The sequence below is a fragment of the Elephantulus edwardii genome, unplaced genomic scaffold, assembly GCF_000299155.1.
Source record: "Elephantulus edwardii isolate Elephantulus edwardi_28Jun2011 unplaced genomic scaffold, EleEdw1.0 scaffold00133, whole genome shotgun sequence".
Lineage (NCBI taxonomy): Eukaryota > Metazoa > Chordata > Mammalia > Macroscelidea > Macroscelididae > Elephantulus > Elephantulus edwardii.
In genome coordinates this window covers 8368750-8395898 of record NW_006399883.1, presented here as the reverse complement: position 1 = coordinate 8395898, position 27149 = coordinate 8368750, and the positions used below count along the sequence as shown (strand labels likewise).

At 38.8% G+C, this 27149-nt stretch overlaps 1 protein-coding gene and 1 pseudogene across 1 annotated transcript in view; one reads left to right on the top strand and one right to left on the bottom strand.

Annotated features, from left to right (window-relative positions):
• The window catches only part of HSF2BP (heat shock transcription factor 2 binding protein), a 287065-nt gene that overhangs the window by 252916 nt on the left and 7000 nt on the right, over window positions 1-27149 (top strand). The gene's annotated exons all lie outside the window — the stretch shown is intronic.
• Window positions 20973-22963, bottom strand: LOC102844116 (annotated as a pseudogene).

Here is a 27149-nt window from a genome sequence, read left to right as displayed (position 1 = left end):
TTCTACCTAGGTTGCCCTTTCTGTTTGTCTGTGTGTGTTGTGTTGTACATAGGGTTTTCAGAGGCCTGCCATTTCAGAAGTGGATGGCCAGTCCTTCTTCCTAGTATGTCTTAATCTGAATGTTTAGACTTAGATGAGTATCTGACAGACAGCAATTTGTGGAGTAGTGAAAGATAAATCCCTCATTTTGGAGTTGACCATTAGCTACAGTGTAGTCCCTGCCCTCATCCCAGTGCCTTGAGCCACTTATTTCCCAGCTCCACCCTCCAGCAGGATACCACTTCACTTCTACCAAATGCCTTCAGAATTAGTGTTAAAGACTATAAACTTTAATATACATTACATCTCAACATAAAGAGAAAAAATATTCCTTTGGAACTCATAAAAATAGTACACAACATGGTTGACCCTGGAGAACATTATGCTGAGGGAAATATCGCTGTCACAAAAAGGACAAATAGTGCATAAACTAGGACTGGCATGGGGTTGGGGGAAAACTAAGAAAAGAGAGGATAAATAATGAATACTGAATTGAAACAAAAACAAACAGAAGGAAATAACTGTTTAAAAAGAATATATGATCAGGCATTATTTGTATGACAATGGTCCAGAATAAGAGATGCATAGCAAAGAGGACTAGGACAGGGGGAGGGAGGAAATTGTACAACAATTAATGAATTTTTTCCCCCAATAATCTCTCCAAAGTACTAAAGAAGAAGTAAGTCAGTTTCAAGACTAAGGTGCGCCTAATCAAAGCCATAGATTTTTCAATTGCTTCCTATACATCTGAAAGTTGGACAGTTAATATGGATGACAGAAGGATTTATGTCTTTGAATTATGGTGTTACTGAGAAGAGTTGAATATCTCATTAACTGCCAAAAGAACAAACAAATCTGTCTTGAAGGAAGAGTATCCAGAATGCTGCTGAGTGTGGCAAAAAAGGTGAAATTTTGCATCCCTTAATTTCTACTACTTAGTGGCAAGAATGTTGAAACTTTGTGTCTCTTATTTGGGCATATCTTTAGGAGGAACCAGTCTTGGAGAGAGAGAGAGACATTGTGTTGAGAAAGACATAGGAAGACTCAGAAAGATAGACTGACATGATAACTTTCACAGTGGACAGGACAAACATCTAAAGAATGGCACAGGATAGGACAAGGTTCACATCTGTTGTTCATAGCATCGTTATGAGTCATAGCCAAATTGATGACACCTAACAACAGTAACAGTGAATATTACAGATGGAATCTGATTTGTACCATCTGTGTGTTGTTTTTAATAGTGGCAAGCTATTTCTGTCAAGTAGGTAAGAGTATAGGGTCAAGAGTTTATACTGAATTTATCTCTCTGTCGATGTAGTTCTGACAGAACTCAGCATCTCCTTTGTAGATACTCTTGCTATATGGTTGTGTTTCACCCTTGCCCAAACAATTATGGGTTGGTGTATGCTGGAACTCAGGCCATCCCAAGACATCAGGCTAACTAAGCAAGAGAACATAAAGTGAACAAGACAAATTTTTACTCTCATGGAACTTATGTTGTGGTGGGGATACCTAACCACAGACAAGTATAATGATATCTACACTGTAGTAATACAGAGTGACATTTCATTGGAGATCTATATGATGTACCAGGCAAAAGAGGTTAGTGTCATGGACCCAGGATAGGATGAGCTGAAAGACCTTTGGACAATAGTGAACAATGGAACATTGTGTGAGTGGCAGAAAGGCTGATGTGACAGGAGAGGAGGTCAGATATAGACGGAGCCAGATCACAGAGAGCATTGAAAGATGTCTGTGTGAGTCTGGATGACATTGGACAAGGCTCAGTTTGGCTACTGGGGACAGGAGAGAGACAAGAATAGCAGCAGGAGGCAGTTGCTTTTGTATAGGTGAGAAGAGAAAGATGACCAGATAAATTTTAAAGGGAGAAGGAGAAGCGACAGAAGAGAGCAGTTTTGTGTGATGTATTTTAGGTTTGCTATACCTAAAGACATTGGAGGGGAGGCTTGGAATACACACATTAGAATTTAAGAGCCAGAGTTCAAGATGGTCTAGGATTCACAGGAGGTGCTTTTGTCACAAGTCATTGTGCAGTAAATACTCTTAGGCTTGGTAGTGAATTGTGTGTTTCACAGCAAATTGTGGCTAACCTTGAGAAGAATGGGAATCCTAGAATACCTGATTGTGCTCATATGAAACCTCTACTTGTGGACAGTCATCAGAACAGAGCAAGGAAGCATAGTATGGTTCAAAATTAACAAGGGAGTGCATCAGGTATATGTCCCGTCTCCTTAACTTTTCAATCTGTATTCAGAATAAATCTTTTGAGAGGCTAGACTTTATGAAGAGGGGTGTGCCATCAGAATTGGAAGACTACTCATCAGCCTGCATTATGCTGATGACACAACTTTGCTTGCTGAACCTGAGGAGGGCCTGAAGCATTTGCTATAGAGGACCAAGGACCATAGTGTTCAATATAGATTGAAGTTCAATATCAAGAAATTGAAGATTCTCACCACAAGGCCAATTGGCAGCATCATGATAAATGGAGCAAAGATTGATATTGTTAACAGCTTCAGCTTGCTTGGTTTCACAGTCAACACTGTTGGCACCAGCAGTCAAGAATTAAAAAAACTAATTGCATTAGAAAGATCTGCTGTCAGGGACCTCTCCAGAGTACCTAAAAACAATGATGTCAGTTTAGAGACTGAGATGTGTCTAATCCAGGCCATGATCTTCACAATCACTTGTTATGTATCAGAAAGCTGGATAACGCCCAAAGAGGACAGAATGAGAACTAATGACTCTGAGTTGTGGTGCTGAAGAAGAGTATTGAACATACATGGACTGCCAAGAGAACTAACAGGTCTGCCCTGGAAAAGGTGAAGCCACGCTGCTCCTTGGAGGCAAGGATTTTGAAACTCTTATCTCACATACTTTGGGCATGTTGCCAAGAGGGATTAGTCCTTGGAGAAGGACGTCATGCTTGGAAAGGTGGAGGGACAACCCAGGAGAGGAAGACCCCAGATGAGATGGATTGACGCAATTACTGGGATAATGAGGGCAGGTATGTCAGAGACTGGGAGATTTGCCTAAGGATAGGGCAGGGTTCATAGCAGTTGTGCATAGGGTTGTTATGAGTTGTGGTCAACTCAACAGCACATAACAACAGTGGATTCTAGTATCTGGGGAGTTAGAGGGATCTGAAGGTGGAGCCTGAAGCATGCCCCACTTTTCATTAGAGGAGGAAGAATAGAAGATGAAGCAAAGGAGACCTGAGAGCACTGAGGTGTAAGTAAGCCAGGATAAAGAGTCATGAGAACATAGTGCCATTGGCCCCAGAAAGCTGTGTTTTGAGAGTGGCCATATCATATTCTTAGGAAGGAAACAGGAGTAGCTGCAAGCAAGAGGGTGAGGAGGCCATCTTTATTAATACTGAAGGGGTCTGAAGTTGCACACTTGCTCCCTTTATAACTGCACCAGGCTCATAATCACTGCTCAGCTGACTGTGTAAACATCCAGCATCAGAACCCTGATAAGGACACAGAGTCTGACTCTGTGGGAACAGTGGCCAGTATTTATGTGTGACTTACAGATCACCTCTGAAGGCAGCTCCACAAGGCCTACTAGAAATGTCCTGATTGGTGACAGTAGCTTTGAATGAGAGTAGGAGCTCTGACTTCTTTGTAGGATAGCAGGTTTGAGTTCCATGAGTTCTGGTTCTTCCTGGTAAGGTTAATCCCATTACTTGGAATGCCCTGGAGACATCCTGGGTAGTTTTCATTAACTAAGATGCCCTAGGAGGAAGAAGTAGTTGTCAGAAGAGAGTAGAACAACTCCATTTCACCTCTGCTGCAGGGACCAGAATTCCGAGTGGTTGCCTTATTTCTTAGGTTCGTAATGAGCACTTGATTATGGTGGGAACAGTTTTTCTTCTAAAGGCTCCCTGGGCTGTTTGCATATTCTCTTTGCTTCTCTAGTAACTACCTCCTTGATTTTGGCTTTGAGCAAGTTGGCTCGACTTGTTTGTAAAATCTTTCAGCTCTTTTCTCAGAATCAGATCATTTTTATTCAGGGAAGTAATTCTTATTATTTTATATTTTACTTATACATACCTTGATTTACTCAATAAATAATGAACTTAAAAACTAAATTGTATTTTAATTTTCCTTGTAATTTAATAGTATCCAATGATCAGTCCTTTTGTAGAGTCACCTGGAAATGAATCTGTTTTGTAAATCTTTTATTATCTTAAATTTACTCAAAACAAGTCAAAACATTCCTCCATGCCCTTTTCTCAAGGTAATGTACAAAGAAATCCTTGCTAGCCTGTCATGTACATTGTGGTTTTGCATCATCTGTACAGAGAAGACTAATTGCATACTGTGATAATGATAGCAGTGCTGGACAGATAGGTGTCACTGGGTCAATCCTAAAGAAGTGAAGTGTTTCGAATCGATGCCAAGAACCACGCTGAGGTAGAAACATTTTTCAAAGTTTATTGCGTGCTGGGTTACTCAGCAAGGGGAGTAGCACTGGGGGTTGGGCTTAGGGGGTCTTATAAGGGATTTTAGCAAGTGTGTTTTAGGAAGTTGTGAGAGGAGTTGACGTTGCAGTAGTGCATTGATGCATAAAGTTTCTGGGTTTAGAACAGATCCTAATATGGGAATTTCTGAGTTCTGGTTTCAGAAAATAGCCTGAATTAGAATTTTCTGAGTTCTGGTTCTGGGAAACATCCTGACATAGGGATTTCTGAGTTGAGCCTCAACCTCCATTTTGATTTTTAGCGTAACAAAAAGATTATCAATACTTAGCCAGGAGGATTAAGCATTATTCTAAAGTGTATTTGTGCATTGTTTTATATTCTATTGCTATGTTTATACATTGTTGTTGGTAATTGCCGTCGAGTCATAGGTAATTCATAGCGACCCTATGGATGAAAGACCTGGACACTTGTATAACTTTCATCGTTTCTCCAAGTTCATAGGGTTTCTGGAGGGAAGTTATTTTGGAAGTGGATGCCACTCATGCTTCAAAGTCTGTTTTAATCAGGGAGCTCCACCAAGCACTGTCACCATGTGTAACCATTATCACATTTGACACATCAGTGTCACAGTGTTTGGCATCACAGCAACCACAAGTTACCTCTACAGAAAATGGACAGACCAGTGCTATATACCACTTAGAAGAATGTTTGACCAAAAACAATTAAAACCAGGCCTGAGGGCTGTAGATTAAAATCATCCACCTTTGGCTTGGTAGCATCACTTTCTGTCCACTAGGCCAACAGAGCCCTCTATGTTGTTGTTGTTAATTGCTGTTGAGTTGTAGGCGACTCATAATGGCCAGAGTGCAAGAGAACTGGCCTTTCCACAAGTCAAATGACTTTTTAAAAGCCCCAGTTTTCGCCCCAGTCTTTCATTGGCTCCAAGGAGAGGCTCCTAGTCCTCTCTCATGATCAGCCAAGAGGCCAGAGGTATCTTCATGGCGCAGGACAACTGGCCTTTCCACAATTTGAATGACCTAAGGATTCCAATGTCACTAGTCCACCTAGTATCTGGTCTTTCCTAATGCTTGTGGTGGTTGTATTGTGCAGTCGAGTTGACTCCAACTCAGAGTGACCCTGTGTACAGCATCTCTGAAGCCTGTCCTATCCTGAGCCAATCTCACTGACTCCGACATACCTACCCCCGTAATCCCTGTTATTGTGTCAATCTGTCTCATCTGGAGTCTTCCTCTCCTGTACTAACCCTCTACCCTTCCAAGTATTATGTCCTTCTCCAAGGACTGGTTCCTCTTGGCAGCATGCCCAAAATAAGACTCAAGAATTCCTTCCTGCTTAAAGAATTGGAGTTTTGTTTAATTTGTAAAATAGATTTTTTTTTAAAAATGAGGTGGGTTTTGGTGTTTTTTAAATTGGTCCAATGGATTTCTCTTCCTTAAGCCACAAAGAAGTGACTGTCAATAAATTTGTTGTATTGTTTCTTTCAGTAATGTAATTTCCATTTACATGTAAGAGTTGGTGGACCCTGTGATAATCTGAGAGAAATATTCAGAAGCCATTTAAGGGATAAGAACAAATAATATCGAGGAAGGGTACAGCACAGTGGATGACTAAAGAGTTACAAAGAAATTGACAAAAACAAAAGCTTTTCTGAAAGACTGTCTTTTTAGAAGCAAGTAATATAACCCAATTGAAAAATGGGCACACAATATGAACAGACACTTCACCAAAGAAGACATTCAGATGACCAACAAGCACATGAAGAAATGTTCGAAATCCCTAGCTCTAAGAGAGGTGCAAATCAAAACAACTATGAGATATCATCTCACCCCAGTAACAATAGCAAAATTTAACAGAACAGTGAACATTAAATGCTGGTGAGGTTGTGGAGAAACTGGAACCCTTATTCACTGTTGGTGGCAGTGTAAAATGGTGCAACCACTATGGAAGGCAGTATGGCGCTTTTTCAAAAAGTTGGAAATAGAAATACCATTTGACCCAGCATTTCCACTACCAGAAATATACCCTAAAGAAACCAGAACTGCCACCCAAGCAGATACATGCACATTCATGTTTATTGTGGCTTTGTTCACAATAGCAAAAAGTTGGAAACAACCCAAGTGCCCATCAACAAACGAATGGATAGAGAAGCTGTGGTATATTCACACAATGGAATACTATGCTGCACTGAAAAACAAGGAACTCATGAAATATTATTCAAAATGGGTGACCCTGGAGGACATTACACTGAGTGAAATATTTCAGTCACAAAAGGACAAATACTGCATAGTGCCACTGTTATAAAATGGGACTGACATTGGGGTTGAGAGGAGACTGAAATAAAGGGGATAAATAATGTATACTGCATTGAAACAGATGAGGGAGAGAACTGTTTAAAAGGGATATATGATTAGGTATTGTCATGACAGGAATCCAGAATGAAGGCTGCATAGTGGAATGGACTTCAGGGGATGGATTGTATAACAATGATAGAATTTTTCTTTTACTTTTCAAAGAGAAGAGTGAATTGATGGGGAGGGGAGCAGGGAGAAAAGTGCAACAATGAAGGAATGGAAATCCAAAGTCTCTGTAAACTTTCATTAAAATTAACAAAAAAGTAAAAGAAGCAACTCATGTACAAAGCGGGATCTGTATGAAGATTCCTTTTGTTTTCACTGGAAAGACACCAGTGGCTTTAAAGGTTCTTTTACATTGTGATTTAGTTTTCATGCACTTCTCTTTAACCTAAATGGAAGAGAGCAGCAGTATTTAAGAAAATATTTTACCTCTGGCTTAAAGTAGCTGTTGGGAGGGCATGATTTACATGATTTATTTTTGGAATGCATCTAACAACTGTGTGGGAGCCAGACACTGGACATCTCCCTGCTTTGGTCCCTGCTGCAGAGTATGACAGTGACTTCCTGCTTGGGAAGCTAAAGGCTGCCTGTGCAGAGGCTTTGCTGTGACACAAGCCCCTTTGTCTTGTCCCAGCTGGCTTTGTGCCCACTTGTTTTTGTGTACTCAGCTGTGACATCAGTGGTCAGTGCAAACCTGAGTCCTGTGAGCATGCCTAGTGCCAGGTGTGGATCTTTGAGGCTTCTCATGTGCCCTGGTAAAGAATGTGGAATGTATGGGGAAATCAAGACTTAAGTAGATTAGCATGATAAGGAGTCTTTTTGCTGATAACAATGAGGAAAACAGCTTGTACTTTTTTCCTGTTAAAACTTACATAGTCCTCATTGAAGTCCCTTGAAGACAGTGCTAATGCTACCCAGAGAGCAATTAACAGCTCTGGGATTGGTACTCAGTCAGGGAGACTTCTCACAGAAGAAAGTACATAGGAGAAACTTCAGGATGGACTGGAGTTTATGGGCAGGAGGACTACACAGAAATGCTCGGCCACTAGTAGACGATGCTGCTGAGATGGGTAGGAAGGGCTTCTAAAGAATGTAATGGGAATTATCCCATACTTAAAGCCCACAAAATGAGTTAAAGCTCAGGGAGTTATTATAAGAAACAGTCATAAAACTTGGTTTAGTTGGAGAAATAGAATGTTCTAGCACCCGGAAGTTCCCCTTGTCCTCATTGCTAATGAATATTTCTGTTAACACTATGGGAATATTCTTGTTGATTTTCATTCTGTTATTAATGGTCTTTGTTCTTATTGATGTTCTTTCTGTTGATTTCATTTTTTTTTACTATTATGGAGATTTATTTTGGAATTTAGATGCACTGTTATTAATTGTGCTTAGCCGTACATGTTCATATCCTTGAAGATGTATCATGGGGGTGTTGCAACCTAGAAGACACACATTTGACTAACAAGTTATAAGTACATGAGTCAAAAATTATGGAAAAGTAAAAGAAAAGATTCTTTCATTGTTTTACAAACCCTCCCCCCGGTCCCCTCCACCATGTAGCCCTCGCTCTAGACTCCTGTGATGACAGAAATACCTAGTCACATATCTCTTTTAAACAGTTTTCTCCCTCCTCTGTTTCAGTGCAGTATACATTATTGAACCCATCTTACTCAGTCTCTCCCCAACCCCGAGGACAGTCCCATTCTACAACAGTGGCATCATGCAATATTTGTCCTTTTGTGACTGGGATATTTCACTCAGCATAATGTTCTCCAGAGTCAACCATTTTGAATAATATTGCATGAGTTCCTTGTTTTTTAATGCAGCATAGTATTCCATTGTGCGAATATACCACAGCTTCTCTAGCCATTCGTTTGTTGATGGGCACTTAGGTTGTTTCCAACTCCTTGCTATTGTGAACAAAGCTACAATAAACATGGGTGTGCATATATCTGCTTGGATGTCAGCTATGGTCTCTTCAGGGTATATTCCCAGTAGTGGAATTGCTGGGTCAAATGGGATCTCTATTTGCAACTTTTTGAGAAAGCGCCATACTGCTTTCCACAGGGGTTGCACCATTTTACACTCCCACCAACAGTGAATCAGGGTTCCAGTTTCTCTACAACCTCGCCAGCATTTGTTGCTTGCTGTTCTGTTAAATTTTGCTATTTTGACTGGGGTGAGATGATATCTCATAGTTGTTTTAATTTGCATCTCTTAGGGCTAGGGATTTTGAGCATTTCTTCCTGTGCTTGTTAGCCATCTGAATGTCGTCTTTGGTGAAGTGCCTGTTCATATCCTGTGCCCATTTTTCTGTTGGATTATTTACCTTTATCTTGTTGTGGTGTGTTGATTTCATTTCTGTTAGAAAATAATGTCCATGCATCTTGCTGTTAGATGTTGTCTAATACATCTTAACTCTGTCCCATCCTTGCCATCTTCGTCATGTCTAACACACATTGCTGCATTCACCGTGTCAATCCATCTCCTTAGGCATCTTCCTCTTCTTTGCTGATCCTCCATTTTTTTCAAGCATGACGTCCTTCTCCAAGGAAAAGCCTCTCCTATCAACATGTCCAAAGTATGGGAGATGGAGCTTCACCATCTTTGCCTCCAAGGAATACTCTGGTTATACTGTGTCTGTGTGCCTTATATGTTTGTATAGTCTGTAGATAAGATCTTTGTTGGTCTTATAAAAGTTGCCTGTGTGTTTTAATTGATTGCTTATTTGAGTATTTTATCTTTTTTTATGCTTAATGGTGGTGTTTAATGAGCAGAGTTCATAAATTGAATGTCATGTAGATGCTTCATATACCCTGTTAAGGAAACATTTGCTTACCACAAAATCATGAAAATATTCTGTGTTACTGCCTAAGTTTTCTCTTTTGGCTTTTTACATTTTGCTATTCAAGTACTTGTATGCTGTGTAGTAGGTAGCAATTTCTTTTATCTCCCCCTAGTTTGTGGCTAGCCTTTTGTCTAGATCCATTTTTATAAAATTGTCTTTTTTCTCCCTGCTCTGCAGCAGTCTTTGTCATTTAGTATATGACCCCTTGTATGTGACCTGCTTCAAGGCCTTGCCTTCTGTTTCATGATCTGTTTACAGCTGGCAAGGGCCAAGCCACAAGGGCCAACATATATAAATTCTTTGAGATGAAGAGTGTCTGCTGTGTAAATACCAGCACTGGGGAGTAATGCGGGGGGAGGAAGAGGTTAGAGGAGTGCTGCTTTGTGAAGGTGATGTACCAGCTAGTATGGTTTGACTCTAAGAGGATAATAACCCCATGCAACTGATAAGTTACTATTTGTAGGGTTCCAGCTATTTGCTGAAAATTTTGATAGAGAGGAATACATGCATCTCTTCATTTAGTTTTTACAGTAGGAAGGAGTAGAATTCACTATTATTGGATGTTTCTCCTCACTTTTGAGTCTTGTCACAGCAGCAATAGGGAGACAAGATAATGGTCTTTGGTTTATCCTGCCTAAATTTATAAACTTTCTCAAGAATAGATTTGATGCATTTGATATGAATGACCAAAGACCAGAGAGTTGTGGGATGACATCAAAGACATTATCTGTGAAGAAAACAAAATGTTATTACAGAGGAGAAAGAAAAGATAAAAAGTAATGTCAAAAGAGACCCTAAAACTTGTTCTAGGCTCTACAGAGAAGCCAAAACAAAGAGAAGGAATTCTGAAGTAAGATAGATGAGCAGAGATTTCAAAGAGCAGCTCGAAAAGACAAAGCAAAGTATTACAATGAAATGTGAAAAGAGTTAAAATCAGAAAATCTAAAGGAAAGACCTTGTTTGGCATTTCTCAAGGTAAACTGAAAAGGAATTCTCACTTTGAGTTACATAATTGAAGGATTCTATGGGCAAAATCTTGAATGATTCAGGAAGCATCAAAAGAAGATGGAAGGAATACAGAGTCACTGTACAAAAAAGAATTGGTTGACCTGGAATTGTTTCCAAAAGTAGCATAATCAAGACCAAGTGGTAAAAAAGGAAGACACTGAAAGCTGCACTAAAGGCATTGGCAAAAAAGAAGACCCCAAGATATGAAGGAATACCAATTGACGTTTCAACATACAGTCCTCATTGTGTTAATTAGTCTATGCCAAGAAATTTGGACAACAGATATTTGGCCAACCACTGGAAGAGATCCATATTTGTTCCCATTCCAAAAACGATCTAGACTGACAGTAACATTGTGGAAATGTCATTAATATTATGTGCAAGAAAATTTTTGCTGAAGATTATGAAAAAAAAGTGACTGGAACAATATATTGACAGAGAATTGCCAGAAATTCAAACTGAAGTCAGAAGAGGCCATAGCATGAAGAATTTAGTTTCTGATGTCAGATGAGTCTTGGCTGAAAGCAGAAAATACCAGAAAGATGTTAACTTGTGTTTTATTATCTGTGCATTTGAATATATGCATCATATGCATCATAACAAATTATGGTTGACATTAAGAAGAATGAAAATCCCTAAATGCTTCATGGTGCTTATGTGAAACCTATACAGAGAGCAAGGAGCAATTGTTTAAACAGAACAAGAGAGTGCTGATTTAAAATCAGGAAAGGTGTGTACCTGGTTATATCCTTTCTCCATGCCTATTCCTTCTGTATGCTAAGCAAATTAAGAAGCTGGGTTATATGAAGAAGTATATGACATCAAGATTGAAGGAAGACTCATTAGTAACCTGAGTTATGCAAATGACACAATTTTGCTTTAAGAAAGTGTACTCAGGGGGAGGGGGAATTGTATATCAATGAAGGAATTTTCTTTTAGTTTTCAAAGAGAAGAGTGAACTTGGGGGGAGGGGTGGGCATGGAGAAAAGTGCAACAGTTAATGAATGGAAATCCAAAATCTCTGTAAATGTTCATTAAAATTAGTAAAATTAAATTATAAAAAAAGAAAGTGATGAAAACTTGAACACTAACTAGATAAAAGACTTTATCTTTCAATCTAGACTACATCTCAACGTCAAGAAAACAAAAATCTTTACCACTTGGTCAAGACAGTGTGGTACTGGTACAATGACAGACACATAGATCAATGGAATAGAATTGAGAACCCAGGAATCAGCCCATCTACCTATGGTCAACTGATTTTTGACAGGGACATGAAATCAGTTAACTGGGGAAAAGACAGCCTCTATAACAAATGGTGTTGGCAAAATTGGTAAACTATCTGGAGAAAACTCAAGCAAGACCCACACCTCACACCATACACAAAAAACAACTCAAAGTGAATCAAGGATATAGGAGTAAAACCAGGGACTATAAACTTCATCAGAGAAAAGATTGGAAGAACTCTAGAAGCTCTAATCTACAACATGAACAGTCTTCCGAGCATCCTGAAAACCCTATAACCAGGACACGATAAAATAGATGAATGGGACCTTCTATGCACATCCAAAATCTTCTCCAGTGGTGTAAAAAGGGAAGCCACAGACTGGGAAAAAATATTTTATTATTACATGTCTGATAAGAGACTAAAATTTATGGAATACTCAAGCACCACAGCAAGATAAAGGTAAACAACCCAATTGCAAAATGTGCACAGGATATGAATAGACACTTCACCAAAGAAGACATTAAGTTGGCAAACATATGAAGAAATGTTTAAAATCTCTGGCTCTAAGAGAGATGCAAATCAAATCAACTATGAGATTTCATCTCACTCCAGTAAGAATAGCAAAATTTAACAGAGCAGCAAACAACAAATGCTGGTTGTGGAGAAACTGGAACCCTTATTCACTGTTGTTGGGAGTGTAAAATGGTACAAACACTATGGAAGGCAGTATGGTGCTTTCTCAAAAAGTTGCAAATAGAGATACCATTTGACACAGCAATTCCACTACTGGAAACATACCCTAAAGAAACCAGAACTGCCACCCAAGCTGATAAATGCACACCTGTGAGACTGTTCACAGCTTTAATCAGCTTGGCTCCACAATTAACACTCTTGGCACCAGCAGCCAGGAAATTAAAAGACATATTGCAATGGGAAAGTCGGCTATTAGACAACTCTCTAAAGTACTCAAGAGCAATGGTGTCTCTCTGGCGACTAAGGTGTGTCTGATACAGGCCATGGTCTTTGCAATCACTTGTTATGCATCAGAGAGTTGGACAACGACTAGGGAGGGTAGAAGGAGAATTGATGCCTTTGAGCTTCGGTGTTGGAGAAGAGTATTGAGGGTGCCATGGAATGCTAAGAAAACAAATAAATTCATCCTTGAGAGGGTTAAACTGGGCTGCTCCTTGGAGGCAAAGATTCTGAGGTTTCGTCTGACATACTTTGGTCATGTTGTAAGGAGAGACCAGTCCTTGGAGAAGGACATCCTGCTTGGGAGGGTGGAGGGTAGATGCAGGAGGAGAAGGCCCTCTGAGGTGGATTGATTCAGTGACTGGGGTAATCAGGATGGTTATGTCAGAGACAGTGAGATTGGCACAGGACAGAGCAGAGTTTAGGGCTATTGTACATAGGGTCGCTATGAGTCACAAGCGACTTGACGGCACATAACAACAACAACAACAACAACATGTTTATTGAAGATTTGTTCACAATAGCAAAGAGTTGGAAACAACCCAAGTGCCCATCAACAAACGGATAGGGAAGCTTTGGTATATTCACACAATGGAATACTATGCAGCATGGAACTCATGAAATATTATACAGAATGGTTGACCCTGAAGGACATTATGCTGAGTGAACTGCCTCAGTCACAAAAGGACAAATACTGCATAATACCACTGTTATAAAACAGGACTGACATCAGGTTTTGGGGGGAAACTAAGAGAAGTGGGGATAAATAATCTACACTGCATTGAAACTGATGAGGGAGAGAATTGTTTAAAAGAGATATATGGTTAGGTACTATTTGCATGATAGGAGTCTAGAATAAGAGCTGCATAGTAAAGTGGACTGAGGATGGGGGCAATTGTATAACAGTGAAAGAATTTTTCTTTTTTATTTTTCAAAGAGAAGAGTGAACTGGGGTGGAGAGGGGTGGGCAGGGAGAAAAGTGTAACAATGATTGACTGGAAACCCTAAGTCTGTGTAAACTTACATTTAAATAAAAACGAAAAAAAATCTTCACTACTGATCCAATAGGCAACATAATGATAAATGCAGAAAAGATTGACATTGCCAGTGAATTTATGTTACTTGGATCCACTGCCAACTTAGAGTAAAAGGAGTCAATAAATCAAAAGATGTACCGCTTTGGGATAATGTGCTATTAAGGACCTCTCCAAAATGCTAAAGAGCAAGAGTTTCAGTTTTAAAAACTAAAGTGTACATGACATTTTCATTTTCTTCATGAGTATCTGAAAGTTGGACAGTGAATAAAGATAGCAGAAGAACTGATGCTTTTGAATTGTGGTATTAGAGAAGAGTATTCAAGAAGCTATGGCCTCCCTGCCAAAAGAACAAATAAATCTGCCTTGAAGGCAGGGTACCCTTTACAGGTAAGGATGGTTAAACTTTGTCTCCCATACTTTGGACATGTTCTCAGGAGTCAGTTGGTCCTTGAAAAAAGACATGCTGGAGAAAGGTCAATTAAAGGAAGGAAGACCCTCAATGATGGATTGAAATAGTGACTGCAATAATGGGCTTGAAGAAGATGGAGATGATAATGTTTTAGGATAGGGCAAGGTTCAGATCTGTTGTTCATAGGGTAACTGAGAGTCCTAGGTAACTCAGTGTACCTAACAAAAACAAAATCTAAGCTTTCAATTTATAGATAAAAACACAGAGGCCAATAAAGATAAAATAGATTTGCCAAATTTAAATCCATGAGCAATTTCCGTTTCCATATGTTTATCCTGCCTTTGTTCTACTCTTGGTCATAGTAAGGAACTCTCCATTTACTTTACATTTTTAAAAAATTTTGCATGGTTAAAATTAAAATGTGACTATGATTTATCCATATGTTTACATTATAATCCATATATGTAATATGTGATTTGTAATTGAAGTTCAAACTGGATTTATAAGGGGATAGGGACTATATGACTGCTGATGTTGACTGGATCTTGACTGAAAGCAGGGAATGCTAGAAATATATTTACATGTGTTTTATCAACTACCCAAAGAAATTTGACAGATTATGGAGAACATTACAAAGAATGAGAAATAATAACTTTTAATTGTGCTTGTTTGGAACCTATATATGAAACAAGAGACAGTTGTTCAAATAGAATAAAAAGATGCTTTGTATTTCAGAATAGAAAAGCACACAGTAAGATTTTATTATTTTACTTTATTAAAATCATATGCTGAACAAAGAATCTGAGCAGCTGGGTTGTATGAAAAAGAAAGTATCATCAAGATTAGAGGAAGGCTCACCAACTATTTGCAATATGTAGACTATGTATATTCGTACAGTCTTGTTTGCCAAAAGATGGATACAATTTAAAACACTGCTGATGATGAAAGACTACTTCCTTCACTGTGCATTATGTCTGTACATAAATAAGATAAATATTCTCATAGTTGGAGCAATAAACTATCACAAAAGAGGGAGAAAAATTAAATGATGAACAATATCATTCTCTTTTAATCAACATTGCCCAAGGAAATAGACATCAGGGATTCAATCAAATAACATTTTACACTGGACTGAAATACTTGCTGTGTATCAAGCTGTGAACAGTGAGTAAGGATGACAGAAGAAGAATCAATGTCTTTGCTTTGTGTTGCTGGAGAAGAATATTGAACATAATATGGTCTGCCAAGAAAACAAACAGGCCTATTACAGAGTGAATGATGCCACTTTGATCTTTGGAGGCAAGGATTTTGAAACTATCTTACAATATTCTTAGCATGTTGCCAGGAGGAACTAGTCCTTGGAGAAGAGACATCATGCTTGGAAGTGTAGAGGGTCAGTGCAGGAGAGGAAGACCCCAGAGGACATGGATTGACAAAATAACTGGGGTAACCGGAGCAGGTTACAGTGAGACTGGCTCAGGATAGAGCAGGATACAGAGCTTCTGTTTATAGAGTTGTTTTGAGTCGCAGTTGACTCCATGGCACATAACAACAACAACAACAACAACAAAATACTGGAAAAGATCTCTTTAAAGTTTTAAGAAGTGAAGATAGCATTTCATGACTAAGGTGTGTCTGATCTAAGCTATAGTTTTTAAAATGAGCAGTGAAAAAGGAAGAAAAAGAAAATAATTGATAGAGTCAAATTGGATTATTGGTGAAGAATATTGGCTATACCATGAACTGCCAGAAGAACAAATAAATCAGTCTTTAACGTGTAACGAGAATATTTCTTAAAAGCAGATGGCAAAGTTTCAGCTTACTTTGGACATGCCATTAGGAAAGATTATTTGTTAGAAGATATATTTTTTATAGAGTCAGCAAAAAAACAAAAGAAACCCTCAGTGAGATGAATTGACAAAATAGTTGGCAATAATAGGCTCAAATACAATCAGGCATCATGATGGTGACTCATGGGTGGGAACTATTTAATTATGTTATACAGGAGGTTTCTGTCAGTCAGAGGTGATATAACATCAGCTAACAACAAATATCATCTGAGAAGCATAGAATGAAAAATCAGTGGTAGTAAAGGAAGGCAGTGGCAAGATCCAAGGCCCCAGGTGTATCAGTTGAAATATTTCCACAAACAGCCGCAGCCTTGGATATTCTTACCAGACTGTGCCAAGAAATTTGGAAGACAACTACCTGGCCAGCCAACTGGAAGAGATCCGTATTTGTTCGCATTCCCAAAAATGATGATTCAGAAGAATGTGGAATATGTTAAAGAATATCATTAATAACACATGCAAGCAAAATCTTGCTGAAGATTATTTTTAAATGGCTAGAACAGAAAACTGCCAGAAATTCAGGCTGTATTTAGAAGAGGCTGTGGCACAAAAGCTATCATTGCTGATGTCAGATGGATCTTGGCTGAAAGTGGATAATACAAGAGGGATGTTTGTATGTGTTTTATTCACTATGCAAAGGCATTTGACTGTTGATCACAACAAATTATGACTAACATTGAGGAGAATGGGAATCCCAGAACAGTTTATTGTGCTCATGTGACACCTAGACCTAAACCAAGAGGCTGTTGTCCAAACAGGGCAAAGGAACACTGAATGGTTTAAAATCAAGAAAGGTGTGCATCAGAATCTATCTTTTCTCCATGAGTATTCAAACTGTATACTGAGCAAATTATTTGAGAAACTTGTCTATAAAAAGAAGAATGTGACATCAAGACTGGGGGACGACTCATCACAGCCTACGTTAGACAGATCACACAACCTTGCTTGTGAAAAGTGCCTTAAACCACCACTTCAGAAGATCAAAGTCCATTGAGAAAACAAAAATCTTCATCACTGGGCCAATAGGCAACATCATGATAGATGGAGGAATGACTGAAGATGTCAGATATTTCATCTTACTCAGATAGACAATCAACACCTTTGGTACCAGCTGTCAAGAAATCAGGAGACATATTGTACTGGGAAAGTCTGCAGTCAGGAACCTCTCAAAATTATTGAAGAGCAATGATACCAGTTTTAGGACTAAGATTTGCCTTATTCAAGCCATGGCCTTTTCAGTTCCTTTCTATGCATCTGAAAGTTGACCAGTGACTAAGAATGATAGAAGATTATAGAAACCTTTGAGTTTTGCTGTTGGAGAAGAGAACTTCTTATGGACTGCCTAAAGAACAAACAGCTATGTCTTCAAGAAAGGTGCTCTTTAAAGGCAAGGATGGTGTCACATACTTTAGGCATGTTGTTCGGAGGGGCCAGTCCTTAGAGAAGGACAACATAGTTGGAAAGATGGAGGATGAGCAAAAAAGATGAAGACCCTAAACGAGATGGATTGAGCCAGTGACTGTAAAAATGTGCTCCTGTATATCAGAGATAGTGAGGCTGGCACAGTGTAGGGCACGGTTCTCATCTGTTGTTCATAGGGTACCTATAAGTTGTAGTCATCTCAGTGGCACATAACAGCAACAATTGTCAAGTAACAAAAATTAGATTTGTTTAGTTTAATTATACAATATATTTGCATCTCACCACTGGGCTAATTGGCAGCAACAGTGTGGATGGTGAAGAGACCGAGATAGTTAACAGTTTTAGTTTACTTGGCTCCACAATCAACACTCTTGGTAACAGCAGCCAGTAAATCAAGAGACGAATTGCATTGGGAAAGTCAGCTGTGAGGGACCTCTCAAGAGTACTGAAGAGCAATGACGTCAGATTGGAGACTAAGGTGCACCTTATCCAGGCTATAGTCTTCGCAGTTATGTGCTATGCATCAGAGAGTTGGACAGTGAATAGGGTTAATAGAAAGAGAATTGATGCCTTTGAGCTGTGGTGCTGAAGAAGAGTGTTGAGTATATCATGGACTGCTAAGAGAACAAACAGGTTTGTCCTGGAGAAGGTGAAGCCGTAATGCTCCTTGGAGTCAAGGATTCTGAAGCTTCGTCTGACATACTTTGGGCATGTTGCAAGGAGGGACTGGTCCTTGGAGAGGGACATCATGTTTGGCAGAATGGAGGGACAGCGAAGGAGAGGAAGACCTTCGATGAGATGGATCGATTCTGTGACTGGAGCAGTGGGAATGAGTGTGTTTGAGATGGCTAGATTGGCACAGGATTGAAGAGCATTTTAGAGCTCTTGTACATAGGGTCACTATGAGTCGCAAGCGACTTGATGGCACATAACAACTGTTGTTGTTGTTGTTGTTAAGTGCCATCGAGTCGCAGGCGACTCATAGCGACCCTGTGAAGGAGAGTCCTCGACGCTTGGGTGCCTTTCATCCTCTCTCCAGGTTCATAGGGTTTCCAGAGGCAAGCTATTATGGAAGTGGATGCCACTCCTCCTTTCATGCTTGTTTATTCGGGGAGCTCCACCCCACTCTCAGTCCGCATTGGGTAGCCAACCATTAACGCATTTAACACATCCTTGTCACAGTGTTCAGCCTCACAACAACCACAAGTGACCGCAGGACGGCAACTTATACACCAGGGCTATACGACCTAGAGGAATGTCTGAACAAAAGCAATGAAAGACTGGCCTGAGGGCCGCGAACTAAAAGTCACCCAACTTTGTCTTGGTCACATCGTTGTCTCTTTACTGGGCCAGCTGATCTCTCTCTCTCTGTTGATGTTATTGTTGTTAACTACTACAACAATATTGTTCAGTAATTTCTACACTCTGTTAGATTACCTTTTTGGCAATGAGAATATAAATATCTTCCAGTCATTTGTCGGATAGCTGTGATCCAAATTTCTTAGCACAACCTGATGAGCACATCTAGGGCTACATTTGTTTTGTTAACAATTGATCTATATGTCAATTAGTATTCCATCAATTCCTGGGGCCTTGAACAACTTCCTTTATTGCCATTGGTTCTTGATTATATGCTGCTTCCTGAAATGGTTCTGTGTCAGTCAGTTCTTTTTGGTACATTAAATCTATGTGTTCCTTCCATCTTCTTTTGATGCTTCTTGGATTATCATTCAAGATACTTCCTAACATCAAGTAGTATATGTAATATTGTCCCCTAATATCAAGTTGTACACATGTGCTCAAGAATACATAATACTGAAGGAAATTCAAACTGCAGTGAAAGCACTAGGAAAAAATAAGGCTCTAGGATAAGGGAAAATATCAGTTGATGTCTTCCAGCAAACAGATGCAACTCGAGACATTCTCACTCATCTGTGTTGAAAAAATACTTGGAAGACAGCTAATAGGCTAGCCAACTGGAACAAGTATATATGAGTGCCCCTTCCAAAAAACCCCTGACTCAACAGAATGCAGAAATTATTAATATAATATGAAAACTGAAGTTTATTTTTAAAACTGCTGGAGCAGCCATGGGGAAGGAACTGCCAGAAATCCAAGTTGAATTCCAAAGGTGTTGTGAAACAAGAGATGTCATTGCTGGTGTGAGATGGATCCTGGCTGAAAGAGAATACTAGAAAGATGTTTTCTTGTGTTCCCATTAAAAACCAATATTAACCCAGCTAACATAAGCCTAGGTGAAAAAGTTGCATTGGAAAAGCCACATGCTTTATTATTCCAGTTGTATGAATAATGTTGACTAAATTAATATATGTTTAGTATGTACAGCATTTAGTTACTTTTTATTTTGGAATGAAATTCCAGTGTATAATCACATTGGGGTTTGGGGTTTTGGTGTGAGGTTGTTTTTTTTTTATTTGTGGTGGTTTGGTTTCCTTTTTTTTGTTAATGAATGTTTACAGAGTTTACAAGGTTTCCATTCATTCATTGTACTTTTCTCCCTGTCCACCCTCTCCCCCAAATTTGCTCTTCTCTTTGAAAAGTGAAAGATAAAAGAAAAATTATTTCATGGTTATACAATCCCTCCCCCCAAGTCCACTCCACTGTGCAGCCTTCATTCTGGACTCCTGTCATGGCAATAATACCTTGTTATATAACCCTTTTAAACAGTTCTCTCCCTCATCTGTTTCAATGTAGTGTACGTTAATTATCCCTCTTTCTCAGTCTTCCCTCAATCCCGATGTCAGTCCCATTTTACAACAGTGGCTCTATGCAGTATTTGTTCTTTTGTGACTGAGATATTTCACTCAGCATAATATCTTCCAGGGTCATCCATTTTCCGTATTATTTAATATTGCATATTATTTCATGAGCTCTTTGGTTTTCAGTGCAGCATAGTACTCCATTGTGTGACTATACCACAGCTTCTCTATCCATTCGTTTATTGATGAGCACTTGGGTTGTTTCCAGCTCTTTGCTATTGTCAACAAAGCAGCAATAAACATGGGTGTACATGAGGTTGGGTTTTTTTGGGGTTTTTTGGTTTGTTTTGTTGGTTGATTTTTCTTTCTTTCAACTTCTTTATTAAGATGGTGGTTTTAAGGCTATACATTCTCATATTGACAATTCTTGTCATGAACTAAAGCAGTAAAAATAATGGAGTAGTAAGGTAAACTTCTCATAAAACAAGAATAGGAGATCTGGATCCCAATTAATTGAAAAAATATTATAGAAACAAATTATTGCTTTTCAAGATGTTGTCAACAGATCATAATATAGACATATATTTCACACAGTGTATTTATCCCTTTAATTATATTCCAGCAGCAGGTGGGATATTTCCTTGCCCATGGGAAGTTGTAGTATTTGATGACTGTGTAAGCTGATCTCCTTGTATACAAACCAGATATTTCCTCCCCAAAGAATATATTGAAAAATCCAGAAATCACAGATAAATTTAGGGATCCCATACTGGTCACCAAGCTAAAATAACAGTTCACACCTATAAGCTTGCAAGGCCTAAGTTCCTGAATTATGTTGTAACTGATTGCTACTTTAATATCTGTAAGAGCTTTAGCCCAAACTGAAGTTCTCAACAACCACAAAAAAGTGGCAACAATGAGTGAAATATCTCAGTCACAAAAGGACAAACACTGCATAGTGCCACTGCTGTAGAATGGGACTGACATCAGGGTTGGGGTAAGAATGAGAAAAACTGGATGAATTATGTATACTACATTGAAACAGATGAGGGAGAGAACAGTTTAAAAGCAATATATTATAGGGAATTATGATTATTGTGAGTCCAGAATGAAGGTTGCAGAGTGGAGTATGTTTGGGATGGGGGTGGTGGTGGGGTGTGGGGGTGGGGATTGTATACCAATGAGGGAATTTTTCTTTTACTTTTCAAAGAGAAGAGCAAAGTGGGGGTGGGAGGAGAGAGAAAAGTGCAACAATGAATGAATGAAAATCCAAAATATCTGTAAATGTTCATTAAAATTAATTTAAAAAATAAAAAGAATAAATGATAAAATTTAAAAAGAATGTGGCAACAAGAGTCAATCATGGGAAGTTTCCGACTATCCCAAGAGAAGTTTGTGTAACCAACATAAAGTAAAAGAGCTGCAGTGCAGCAGTGCAGGGAGACAAAGACTGTGAATGTTACATAGAATTGTGCAGAGGAAGAGTAACCTCCTATAAAAATGTAATTGTTCCATTTTTTTTCACACATATTTATTCCTGGAGCATCCGGAAATGATGCCTTATTTAACCTGAGTGAGTAACCGAAAGTATCTATAACAGTTTAATTATAATTAATTTTAGGGCAGTGCACTTGAATTTTTTTTTCCCCCTTGAACCTCCACAGGTGGCAGAAGCAGAGAATATGCAATCCACTTGGGGACTTGTAGCCTAGCAGCTCCTAGAGCAGAGTGAGGTTGATCTGAAAGGGGACATCCTCTGAGGGAAGGAGGGAGAGTCAGGCAGCTGAGTGGGGGTGGGGAGAGGAATACCTTATAATCACATTGTTTTTTAATCATTAATCACCTGATGGATGTTTAGGCTGTTTTTATTTGTTTGTTGTCATGAATCTTTCTGTAAACTTTATTTTTTATGGCATAGTCACTCCTAAGGTAGGTTCATTAGTAACAAATTCTCTTCATCCATTTGAGATTGTCTTAATTTTGCTTCCATTTATCAAGGACATTTTCCTGGAATACTAGGATCTGGGTTGACAATTCTTTTCATTGGTCTTTTTTGTTGGCTGATTGATTGGTTGATTTTTAGATTTCAAAAATAGAATTATCAGTCTTGCCCTAATAGAAATACTCAGAACCTAACTTCCTTGAAAATCTGCAGAGTATGCATGTGCATTCTTTTTTAGTTACATACAGAATGTTTAGAGAAACTAAACCAACTAAATCTCAACAAACTATTAAGTATTGAAATCATACATAATGTTTTCTGGCCATTGTTCAATTAAACTGTAAATTAATGACAAGTTTCTCAAATATTTAGAAATTAAAACACTTCTATATTATCTATATAGACTGTATTCTATATCCATATAGAGTATTCTGGAAATTCCACATTTGATTGTGCTCTTGCAAAACCTACACCTAGACCAAGAGTTTGTTGAGCAAACAGACCAAGGGAACTACATAGTTTAAAATTAGGAAATGTGTGTCAGGTTTGTATCCTCTTACCATACCTATTTAATCTATATGCTGAGCAAATTATTCGAGAAACTGGACTCTGAATAAAAATGTGACATCAGGATTGGATTTGCCAAACAATTACCTTCATTATAGATAATATAACTTTGGTTGCTAAAAATGAGAACTTGAAGCACTTGCTGTAGAAGATTAAACACTATAGCCTTCAATAGGTATTGGATCTCAATGTCAAGAAAACAAAAATCCTCATCACTGGAACAATAGGCAACATCAGGAAAGATGGAGAAAGGATTAGGATTGTCAAGGACTTCATCTTAGTTGGATCCACAATCAGTACACTTGGTTCCAGCAGTCAAGAGAGAAAATGTATTGCCCTGGGAAAGTCTGTAGTCAGGGACCTCCCCAAATTATTGAGTAATGATATCAGTTTGAGGACTGAAGTATGCCTGATTCAGGCCATCGTCTTTTCAGTCCCTTGCTATGCATCTGAGAGCTAGACAGTGACTAAGGATGACAGAAAAAGAATTGATGGCTTTTAATTGTGGTGTTGGAGAAGAGTGCTGAGTATCCCTTGGACTGAAAAAAAACCCCACAAAAAATCACCACAAAACAGATAGGTCTTGGAGAAGGTGCAGCCAGTGTGTTTTTGGAGAAAAAAATGAAGCTTTGACTCACATACTTAGAGCATGTTACTAGGAGAACTGATTGCTTGGAGATGGACATCATGCTTGGAAAGGTGGAGGGATGGTGAAAGACAGGAAGATCCTCAACCAAGTGTGCTGATACAGTGACTGTAGCATTGGGCTTAAGCGTGTCAGAGTTTGTGAAGTTGGCATGGGAGAGGGAGAGTGTTCAGATCATTTGGTCATAGGGTTGCTATGCGTCTTACTTGACGGCACCTAACAACAATATATATTTCATGGGACAAATGAACCAAATGGAAACAATATTTTGAACTAAATTATAATGTTGTTGTGTGCTGTTGAGTCGACTGACTCTCTGATGGGTTTTCAGAGGCAGTTATTCACAGCAAAGGAGATTACTCATCCTCCAGTGGAACAGTTGGTGGATTCCACTACGTGCCTATGGGATTGCAGCACAACTTCTTGTCACTGCCACTGGTGAGAAATAGCTTAAAAAGAGGGGTTACAGAAAATTTAAAATTTTAGGTTCACATTAACAGAGGGTAAAGACTGAAAATTAATGAAGTTAAACATTTACACTAGTTCTGGCTGGCTAGTAGAGCTCAGTAGTTTTCAGATCTAAATAATGGCACAACCTAATAGATAATTTGTATAACCCTAATATCACAATAGTTAAACAGTTGGTGGCTAACTGAAAGTTTGATAGTTTGAATCCAAAGAACTATTGATCTTTTTCTCATTATGATTACAACCCATACAACCCTGGTGCAGTATAGTTCTTTTGTATGAGATCATCATGAGTCCAAATTAACTGTAGAGGACAGTTATTTTCTTTCAAGATATAACTATTGCATCACTTTTTCCAGTCTTTAAGATTTTTGATGAGGAATTAGGGGAAGGTGCAACCGGCACATTGTCTGCCCTGGTCCCCATACAGGCCTTTCACGTGGCTTTCAAGCCCTGAGGAATTGATGCACACTAGCATCGTATGCCCTTCTCTGCTGTTGTAAAACGCCTGACAGGAAAATGTTTGATTGCATTTGAAATCCATTGGCATTATCACAGAACATTTCATCAGCAGTTGAAAACTAAGATATGTTACATTCTTTAAATATAATTAGAACTGTTAAAAAATATTGAATGACTGTAAAAAAGTTTTAATTTTTTATCACTTACATGTGTGAACAGATTATCATCATGCTAGTTATTAAGAATTTCAATATATAATTATAAATTTTCAATTAGAGATTGTATGGAGTTGTTTAAAGCTGTCTAATACAAAGTTTATGCTCACAGGAATAAGTTTTTCATTAAATTTGAAATTTATTTTATTTATTTGTTAAAATTTAGTATTTAATATTTTCATATATTGGGTTTTATTTTTCTTGTTTTATAAAATAATTTTGTTTTTCCAGGTTCCATATTCACCAATCTCTCCTAGATTACTATCCTTTTTAGATACCATTTTGTATGTATGCAGTGTCAAAAGATTTGACAAGCACTATTCCAAATAATATCCTCCTAACATTTCTGTTTGAACCTTATCTAATTATTAAATAAGATGATTTGGGTCTTCATCTTCCTCCAAGTCCTATTAAAAAGTCAGTACAGTCTTTTTTTGGGTTTGATTAATATTCACTGTTTACGTTGTTATGACTACTGATATTCAGAATTGAGCCATGAAATAAAACTATTGCCATTTTTCCTTCCCTTAATTTCTTGTTTCTCTCTGACGTTTCTTGTTTTATATTTACTTTTATATGTATGTAGATGTTAACTAAGGATATATCCTCTTAATCTGTTGTGTCTTTAATCATTATGTTATGCCCTTTCTTATCTCTTATGATGGTTTTCATCCCAATGCCTATCAAGATTAATATTGCCACTCCAGCTTTCTTATGGGTGCCATTGCCTTGGTGTATTTTTTCTACCTTTTGATTTTTAGTCTATTTCTCCTCATTTCTTAAATGTGTCTCTTGTAAGCATCATATTGAGAACTTTATTTTTTAATCCATTCTGCTACTCTTTTTCTCGTAATTAGTGCTTAAGTCATTTACATTGAATGAGATTATTGATGGGCTATGTTATGCAGATGACACAACCCTGCTTGCTGAAACTGAGGAGGACCTCATGCACTTGCTGCGAAGGGTCAAGGACTGCAGCCTTCAGTATGGACTGAGGCTCAATGTCAAGAAGACAAAGATTCTCGCCACTGGACCAATTGGCAGCGTCAGGATGGATGACGAAGAGATTGAGAGTGTTCACCGTTTCAGTTTGCTCGGCTCCACAGTCAACACTCTTGGCACCAGCAGTCAGGAAATCAAAAAGCGTATCGCGTTGGGAAAGTCTGCTGTTAGGGACCTCTCTAAGGTACTCAGGAGCAACAGTGTCTCTCTGGAGACTAAGGTGCGCCTGATACAGGCCATGGTATTTGCAATCGCTTGTTATGCATCAGAGAGTTGGACAGTGACTAGGGAGGACAGAAGGAGAGTGGAGGCTTTTGAGCTGTGGTGCTGGAGAAGGGTACTGAATGTACCATGGACTGCCAGGAAAACAAACAGATTCATCTTGGAGAGGATTAAACCAAGCTACTCCTTGGAGGCAAGGATTCTGGGGCTTCGTCTGACATACTTTGGACATGTTGCCAGGAGGGACGGGTCCTTGGAGAGGGACATCATGCTTGGGAGGGTGGAGGGACAGCACAGGAGGGGAAGACCCTCTATGAGATGGATTGATTCGGTGACGGGGGTAATCGGGATGGGTGTGTCAGAGGCGGTGCGGTTGGCGCAGGATAGAGCAGGGTTTAGGGCTGTTGTGCATAGGGTCGCTATGAGTTGGAAACGACTCAACGGCACATAACAACAAAAAACAACATGTTTAACACGTTGCCACAAATGATGGCAAAATGTGTTTCTAAGCATGGTTGTCAATTTAAAAGTGTGCAGCAACGTGTTAATTGTTAACCCTGGTATGTCCACTTTCTGTATAGAGGTAACTCGTGGTTGCTGTGAAGCTGAATACTGTTACCCATGGTAGACAGTGTTTGGTGAAGCTCCCCGATTAAAACAAGCTTGGAAGCAGGAGTGGCATCCACTTCCACAGTAGCTTGCCTCCAGAAACCCTATGAACCTGGAGAAAGGACGAAAGTTATATAGGAAGTGTCCAGGACTTCATTCATAGGGGCGCTGTGAGTCGCCTGTGACTCGACGGCACTTAAGAACAATAACAACAACATGTATGTATATAATGAATTTACAAATAATAAAGGGAAAAGGGATCTCTGGTGGTGTAGTCAATCCAAAGGTTGCTCTTTCTGGTAGTTCAAATCCCCAGTGGCTTTGAAGGAAAAGGATGAACTGATTTACCATCTGATTTAGTCTCCAAAAATCTTCTAGAGGGTCATTTATTGTCACTAGCTATTGTCAATTCCAACTTGACAACAATGAGTTAAGGTTGAGATTTGATTATTAATTTAACCTTCATTCTCTAACAGTAGTTCAAATCTTTCAAGATGTTGTTGTTGTTATGTGCCATCGAGTCACTTGTGACTCATAGTGACCCTATGTACAACAGCCCTAAACTCTGCTCTGTCCTGTGTCAATCGCACTGTCTCTGACACTCCCATCCTTATTATCCCAGTCACTGAGTCAGTCCACCTCATAGAGGGCCTTC